The following is a 9266-nucleotide window of genomic DNA, read 5'->3' as shown; positions in this document are numbered from 1 at the left end:
TTTCATCGGACGGTCCCATAGTCACAGGGCTGGCTTGGGAGATGAGAGCTGGTGATGGGGCGCTCGAGCTAGCGCCAGCAATGACAACATCCTCTAGTGGCATGGTGAAACCAGGGACATGCTCGGAAGCCTTCTTAGGATTGCTTGCGGGAGGGTCGGAGAGGCGATGTTCTGAGGTGTTGGAGCGATCGGATGTTTATCAGAAGCAACAGTAACAGCCATCATACGTTCCATCATTTGGCTCATCATACCCTCTAACCTCTGGTTCATAGCTTCGAATTGCTCCCGCAGAGCTTCCCGGACCGCATTGTTGATTTCAGCTTTGTCCGCCATTTTCTTAGCCACCGATCGGGTAATGTGCGGAGGATCCGTGATAAATTACTGTTCAAAAGTAACAAGCGAAAATAAGTATAATGAGCAGGAATAGCGAGCCGGTCCATGATGTCCCTCTAGACTCAACGAATGAAATAGGTATAGACAAAAAACTGAACCAGGCAGTTTTCAATTTCGTCGGCTTTTACGAAGAAATTCGTCTTAATTCACACTTTCACCAGAATGATGAAAAAATTTACGAGCTAATAGATGATACAACAATGAACAACTTTCGTGTTTCGTGCTAAGGTGGGTTTTGCATGAATCAATACAGTTTAATACTTCTTTGAAAAATTTCAGCCTAGAAAACTGCTTCGTCAGATTCCCATAAAAAGAACGAAAGACCACTTAAAAATATGATTCAAGGTCTGAAATTTTTCAGGATGCTAGTTAAAAGACCACTCTAAAACTTTCATTTTTCGTGATTTAGAAAACGAACTCATTCAGTGGTGGTAATCAGCGAAACAAAATTGGAGCCAGTAAAGCTGTCAAAATTCCTGCGACATTGTTCTCAATGGAAAATCACTTTTAAATGGAAAATGCCTTGGATCATTCTCAAAATTTTATACATGATAGCTCAAGATGTTCTGAGCACTTTCCATTCAAATGTTGGGATTAAGAAATGACTAGAAGAAGCTCGAAAAAATAAGATCATGCAGAGAGGTCACCTAGAAACAGTAACGTCTAGAATACATCCTAACAGAAACAATGACCATAACTTGTAAATAAAGACTCTAGCTAGCTCGAGCTATAGACTTCTGGGGGACAAGGCGAGCCTTGAGCCTCTTGTACTTTTCCTCGCTCTTCTTGGCTTCTTCCTTTGCTTTAGCAAGCTTACGCTTGAGACGATTGATCTCGAACCGCTTTGTGCCTTGTAGGGCCGCTCGAGGTATAACCGGAAGCCACTCCTTTGGGATAACGTGCCCTTGAATGTAGCTCACCGAGGCATGATATGTCTTGACCTCCCCAATAAGAATTCCCTTGGGAAACACTAGCTTGGTTGGCCGGCACGCTCCCACATAGCATGAGCAAGAGCGACATGCTCCTCAAATCTTCGGCTCTTCAGGTCAAAGTCAATGCGAACCTCCACGCTTTTCGGGTTCGGAGGAATCAATCGTATCACGCCATATGTCGGACTACCCTCATCGGGTAGTACTCCGTAATGCCAGAAACTCCTAAAAGAGGGACCGGTGCTCCATCTCGACTTGTAAGCCTAGCCTCCTCCACTCTGAACCAAGGAGCATTCCATAGGAAAGTCACAGGACTCGGGCTTCCTAATAAGACTAGCCATTGGGAGTAATGATATTCGGGAACGCGGTCTTGCTCATTTTTAAACATCAAAAGAGGGTGGTCAAATTCAGAGATTTTCAAAATTTCAAGAAGGCTCCCAAATTTGGAAAAGTGGGAAAGGAACCAAACTTGAAGAAGCTCGGGTGAAGCGCGAAATGCTTTATGTTGGCTTGTTTTGAACTTTGTAAGGGAGATGAAGGTTTCCGCCAAAATGGCATTGACAAAATTCTTTCCATTATTTACTTGTCGAGCAAAAAACGCAATCATGGGGTCAATTGCATTTTGTTTATGCGGAAAGATGATTGAGCCGAAGAATAGTAATATGAAAACCTTAGCTTTATCATATTCGAAGGGAGCTTTTGCAAAACATGAATCCAAAAATGACATGGAGCAACTTCCTCGGTTTGCTTTCAAAACGTTAGCTACTTCATCTCGATTAACATTCAAATATTCAGATAGAACCAAGACTGGAGCCTTTCCAATCGGCGGAGTAATCAACCCGTAGTCCAGTGACTTTCCAACAAGAACGCAATACTCTTCTAAAGTTGGAGTTATCTCATGCTTACCGAATATGAAAGTAGTGGGCTTCGGGCTCCAGAAATGTGCCAGTGCATGGATGAGACCAAATCGAAGCCGAATATGAATCAAGGGGAGCATTCGGCCGATGCAAAATTTAACTGTCTCTTGGCCACCTTCGGGCAATTCGCACCACCATCGCTTCGGTTGATCTTTCGCCGGAGTTATGACTCGTACATCCCCAATGATGTATAGCTCGAGACTATGACTCTCCTAAAGAATTGTCATGGACAGACCCAAAAATATAAGTAAGTAGGAGAAAAGGGCTCAAGAGAATACCGCCTTTGAATGCCCAAAATAAACAAGCACATAGACATACGCATGAAAATGCTCGTGAGGTTCGATTTCTATCTAACATGGCTTGACAAAGGTGGAGCCTCGGGGATATCCAGTCTAAATCACCTTGGCTTGTGATTGAACCAAGATCCCCCGTAGACATCCGGCTCAGCCAAGTAACGACCCACATCACACGGTGAATGATGGAAGTGTTAACTCTTGGCACCGATTTGAAAAGGTTCGGGACTCAAGAAGGGCGACTCGGGCCGGACGGCGATGGCCGAAGTATCCCTAATCAAGTACCATTCTAAGCCTAGCCATTCAGGTCCAATGGCGGGTTGTGTGTGCTAAGTGTGATGCGAAAACAATAAGGACATGCACAACAGTTTAAGCACTCAACACTCCAATATAAATCCTACACAATCTCCTTCAATTTGCACAAAAATGTTAGCAAACACCCTCCCCTTATCACTCCAATGTGCAAGAACATTTAACACCTTAAAATGTGAGTTTCAATCAAGTGCCAAACCAAATGGATATTCACAAAATTTGCAAAGGCCTAAGTCCACTAAAGCTTTTAATTTTTTCAAAAAAAATTCAAGTGAACCAGTTAAGTCTTAAATTTTTTCGAAAAATTAAAGTAATCCCCAGCGGAGTCGCCAAGCTATCGTGACCTAAAAAAATCAATTTTTCAGGCTAATGGATTATCGGGATAATTTCGATGACTAACCTAATACGGATTCTCCCAAGCCTTACCAAATCGCAACTTTGGTTAATTAGAATGATTTGGGATTCGGAGTCGCCACTAATCATTTTGGGTAGGTTGATTAGAAACCTAAATAAAAATAGCAGGATGACTATTTTTATTCCTACGAACCGCAGATTGTGGATTCGGGGACTTGATTACATTACCTAATTAAAGTTAATGCCCTTTCGGTACCTTAAATCCATGAAAATCCTAGATTTGACAACTTGATTGAGTTCACTTTAAAGTTCAAAATGATGGAATGAATTTTTTTGGTGTGTTCGCTTATTTAGATTAATGCAATGAATGTATGCTTGCAACGACAATGAATTTTACCCAAATAACAATGCCATATGCTCATGCAAAAATGCAAGACAAACAATGTTATGCAAAGTTTAATTAACTAACTAGTGATGCAACTTTAGGTTAAATGATTTAAACAAATGAACTAGTTTTAACTAGCCTAAAATGGATGGTCCTAAACATGGCACTACGTGACATGCGAATGAGCGGTAAATATAATACATAAAAAAAACGTGAGCATGCAACACATGATATGTGACATTATATGATAGGTAGATATGGAAAATGGTATTTTCAGAACATGGAGGACAACCAATGGGGTAAAAAATAAAAATAAAAAAAATAAAAAAAATATAGATGAATTCATGGGATAAACATGAATGCATGGATGATATATGCTAATTTAAAAAGAAAAAAAAATGGATGATGGGCTTAGATGACACTTGAATATGTGATGCAAGATATGAAGTGAGCAGATTTTTTATTTTTGGCAATATAATATGCATGAAACTAAAGATGATTCAAAGATATGCAATTGATTTTGAAAATGTGGAATGCAAGATGGGGTACTCGAAAATATATGAAGTGAATTTGGCAAGATAAATGAAATAATGCAAGCATAGATATGCATGGAACGTGAGATATGTGGAAAAATAACATGAAGATATGCATGAGATTTTTTGTATTTTTTTTGTAAAAATGATGAGATATGCATGAAATCACAAAAGATGACAATGAATTGATTTTCGTTCCTTTTCTTTGAATTTTCGACCAGATTAAGGACATTCTGATTTGATTCTCTTAACCTAGATTTTCAAGATAAACTTAATGAGATAAAGTTTTTAAGAAACTTTATCTTCCTAAAGATTTAATTAGACATGGTTTCTAAGAAACCATATCTCAGTAAATATTTTAGGAATTTTTTTAAAAGTCTATCAAGAAATTTAAATTAGACAAGATATCAATCAATCGCAGAATATCAATCCAATCAGATAATTCAAGATAGAGATCCAGATCAAACCAAATCAAATCCCATTCTCTTGCAATTTTCAAGAAAATGATATTCATAAATCTAAATTCGACTTTTTGAAGATAGCGAATCGGATCTAAACGGCGATAGATCAGATTAACTAAATTCCCATCTTTAATAAGTTGGAGGGTCGTATCCGAACGGCGATAGACAAGTTTATCCAACTTAACATAGATGTTGTCTACTAGGAAATAAAATTTCCTAATTTAGATTTAGAATTTTTTATTCTGAAAACATGTCTAATGAGTCCAATTAACACCCAATTTTCAAAATTTGTGCTAAAATTAAGGTTTTGATATTTAGATCATATAAAAATAATTGCTTCTTGAGTTTCCAAAAAAAAACTGCATTCTTGCCTCAACGATAGCATTAAATCAGCATCAAACACATGCAAAATAGGAACTAGAAAAGTCAAAGACTCACTTGTTTAGCTCCCGCAAAAATCTGCATGGTCAACCATCATAGAACATGCAAAAACGAGGTATTTTTCGGAGCAAACAGCATGCCGATAGTGCAGGAACAGCATTGAAACAGCACACTAAACAGCTCAAAAAGAACAAATAAAAACACCCTAAAACATGCTTGAATTAACCCTAAAAGTATGCGAGTGTCACCTTGATTCGTCGGGCAAGATTTGAGCTGAGTCGCGATGAGGAGTAATTGGACAGATTCAACAAAAGAACTCGAGCGCTAGTTGCATCGCAAAATGAGACAAAGGCATTGATTGTGGCTGTTTAGTGGAGCTTGAAAAATCTGGAAACTTGCCTTCTTATCATGGACGTGGCCATTTGGTGTCGAGAAGTAAGCAGCCGCACGCAATTCCCCTAGGAAAATCCAGAAAGAGTTGACCACCACAGTGGAGGCTTGCCACAAATTCCTCCTTTTCCTTTTGACTTCCTTTTAGCTTTCTGATTATGTTGGAACCATGGATCTGCAGCTCTCGATGTGATCTCCCCTTCTTGTTTTGGCGGTGATCGAAATAGTGGAACCGCGGAGTCGAGATCGTGAGGGAGGAAGGTGCTCGATGGAGGTGTCCCCGCCAAATTCTCTTTAGCCTCTCTCTCTCTATTTTCTGCTCTAAAAAATTATGGACCCCCCTTTAACCCTAGGCATCGAGATGTATTTATAGAGAAAACTAGGGCTTTGAGTTGTAGGGTTTGTTTAAACCGTTAGATCAAAAGCTCCAATTAGATATCGATCGTTAGATCGAAAATTCTAATCTTGAGGAGATCTATTGGATTGAGACTCTTACAATTTTCGGCCAAATGAATGAGGAGGGCGAAATGGGCTACTTTTCAATGTTTTATGGGCTCGTTTTGTGATTCCAGACTCACTTAGACCTTAATTAATAAAATGAGTAATTAATTAAGGCCTTTTTGCAATTTTAAGAGCTCAAACGGGCTGTTTTGAGTTCAAAATTATAGTAAAAAATTCTGCACCCTCTCTAGTGACTTTCGAGTTGATTTTAACTCGGTCGTCCGTTGGAATCATGCTCAATTGACTCATCTCCGGCCCTAGCTTGACCGACGAAAATTAAATATGCAATGCATGAAAATTTATTTTTTGTGAGAATTATGAATAACTCTCATTTTATGCTTATATGAATGATTTTATACAAATCAAAATTTAGGTGTCAACAGGGTTCGGCCGAGAGTGTCATGGGGATCTTAGTTGTGGGGCTATTAGGACTTGCAAGGTGGGGCTTGTCGTCTAGTTTAGAGATTTCGAGGCTTGGACTGCTAGGAGTTTCGATTCAATGGTATGGAGTGTAGTCGACAACGAAGCAAATCGAGGGATGGATGTCGCGGGCGTTCGGCCGTGGAGCTTTAGTTGCTAATCGGGGTGATTATGATGATGTAGTGCGATGGACTTGCATTGTCGTGGAGAGATACCCTCGATTATTCTTTGACTGCTTTGACGCCTGTGAGACGTGACGGACTTCCTAAGCTTGTGCTTCATTAGGAAATTTAGTTGTTCGGTTCAGTATTTTATTTGTTGAGCTTCGGGTCACCCCACGTAGACCTAACCATTTTCAGGTGAATGGACAAATTAGCGAGGCGAGGAGCAAGAATGATTAAAAGGCGAGGAAGTGGGGGTGCCGGATAGCAAAGTCACGTGTATGGATGGAGTTATAGTTAAAATGGATAATGTAATTAACCAGTTATTTGACTGTATGTGCATATATAAAATTAGTTGATGTGTATGCCTATTATAGGTTTGGAAACCCTACGACTAAGGCTGTACCTTTAAGCGTCATGCCTGCTTACATGCACTTTTACTCTTTTTATTTTAGTCTCCAACATCCACTTCTGTATAATATATAATATAATATTAAAACAAAACGCGTAAGGGAAAGAGTAAGGACGGCCCATCACGAGTTGATATCAGAGCAGTGGGATCGGGGGCTGAGTCCTTGCACATCTATTGCAATGTTGGAAATAACGGATAACCATAAATGATTGATCGCATGTTTTTTTTTGTTTTTTTGCTGTCTCCATATGTATTTGAGGACATGGTGCATGCCACATAGGCTGCCTTGTCATTTAGTTAGTTTTTAATAAAGCTTTGGCCAAATTCCCTAAAAAAATCCCTTACTTTTGGTTGAGTTGCATTTTTGCTGGGAGAAGTGTCAAAAAAGTCCTAAACCTATTGCATTAGTGTCAATTCAGTCGTAAACCCTTTTTTTGTGCCAATTTAGTCCTAAACCTTTTGCATTGGTGCCAATTAAGTCCTAAACCTTTTATTGATGCTAATTTAGTCCTAAACCTTCTATCTTGTTGCCAATTCAATCCTAAATCTTTTATATTTATACCAATTGAGTTAATCCGGCCAATTTTGATCGAAAATCATTGACGTGGACATTGATTGTCCTACATGGCACGGCTAGTGCTAACTTGGACATTTTTTAATATTATTTTAATATTTTAAATAATATTTTAAGCACTTTTTTGGTTTTTTTGAAAATTATTTAAAATATTAAAAAATATTTAAAAAAATCCATGTTAGCCCCAACCATGCCACGTAGGATAATTGACGACCATGCTAGTGATTTCCAATCAAAATTGGCCGAATTGACTCAATTGGCATAAATGCAAAATTTTTAGGACTGAATTGGCACTATTGTAAAAGGTTTAGGACTGAATTGACATTAATAAAAGGTTTAGGACTTAATTGGCACCAATACAAAAGGTTTAGGACTTAATTGGCACTAAAAAAAGGTTTAGGACTAAATTGACACTAATACAATACGTTTAGGATTTTTTTGACACTTTTTTGCATTTTTGCCCCATTTTTTTCCAAAAAAATAAAAATCACCAACACTCATTCTAGTGCATCCAAAATGGTCATTAGTTTCTTCAAAATTATCAACATCAGACCATTTAGAGATTATTAGAACATGTGTCTTCATCAACATCCTCATCTTCATATGAAATAACAATAGTCTTCTGATGCTGATAATCTTGAACAAACTAAAACTAGTGGCTAATCTTGGATGCGTGGGTAGATTTGAGAGGGTAGTGCAAGTTGGGCATTCTTTTTTTTTTAACAAAAAAAAAATGGTCGAGTGGGGATACTATGTAGACAAAGAAAAATTCGAGGTAGAATTAAGATCGAATCTAAATTTGAAAGTTTTTTAGAGAATTACCTACAAAGTTTTGGTACGTGTAACATTACCCATAATTTTTTTATTGGGTAATTGCTCACAATTATATCATAATCCGTGCAAATGGAGACAACAAATGACACAAACTTTAGCATAAAATGGGCTTAATTCCCTAAAAAAATTCTCAACTTTCGGTTTAGTCCCAAATCTACCTTGAACTTTTTTTTTGTCTAAAAAAACGACAAACTTTAAGTTTAGTCCCAAATTTGCCTCGGATTTTTTTTTAATCTCAGAAAATCCCAAAATTTAAATCCAGTACCAAATCTTCCTCGAAAGTTTTTTTTTTGTCTAGGAAAAAATCCCAAACTTTAACTCCAGTCTCAAATCTACCTTGAACTTTTTGTGTCTTAGAAAAAAATCCCAAACTAGGTCCAGTCCCAAATCTAGTCGATTTTTTTTCAAAAAAATAACCAATTTCCACTATAATATTAGATTTGCCCCCATTAGCTATCTGTCCAAAAGTTACCATTACTCATTCCAATTTCTACATCCTGTGGTGGTTTTATTTTGGAGAATTTCAACAATTTTTCATTGGGGTGGATTTATTTTTTATGTGGAAATGACACGTTGGTCCATACTTATGGCCTCGTGACTTTGATGACGTCAATTTTTTTATCGACTTGAAAATGCCACGCCAAGTTGGGATTGGATCACGCGTCAGATTTGATAATAAACTGAAAGTTTGTAATTTTTTTCAAACAAAATAAAATTCGAGGAAGATATGGGATTAGACCTAAGGTGGGGATTTTTTTTTTTGAGACAAAAAAAATTTGGGGTAGATTTGGGACTGGACCTAAAGTTAGGGGTTTTTTACAAGACAAAAAAAGTTCGGGGCAAATTTGGGACTTAACCTAAAGTTGGGATTCTTTTTCCGAGACAAAAAAAAGATTGGAGTAGATTTGAAACTTGACCTAAAGTTGAGGAATTTTGAGGGAATTAGGCCGCACAAAATGTGATAAACACAAATTCCTTTGGGAAAAAGTGGAACCGCAGAATCTGTTGGAAGTAAA

The sequence above is a fragment of the Rhodamnia argentea genome, chromosome 5 (assembly GCF_020921035.1).
Source record: "Rhodamnia argentea isolate NSW1041297 chromosome 5, ASM2092103v1, whole genome shotgun sequence".
Lineage (NCBI taxonomy): Eukaryota > Viridiplantae > Streptophyta > Magnoliopsida > Myrtales > Myrtaceae > Rhodamnia > Rhodamnia argentea.
The sequence above is the reverse complement of the archived record's forward strand: the minus strand, read 5'-3'. Positions refer to the sequence as shown.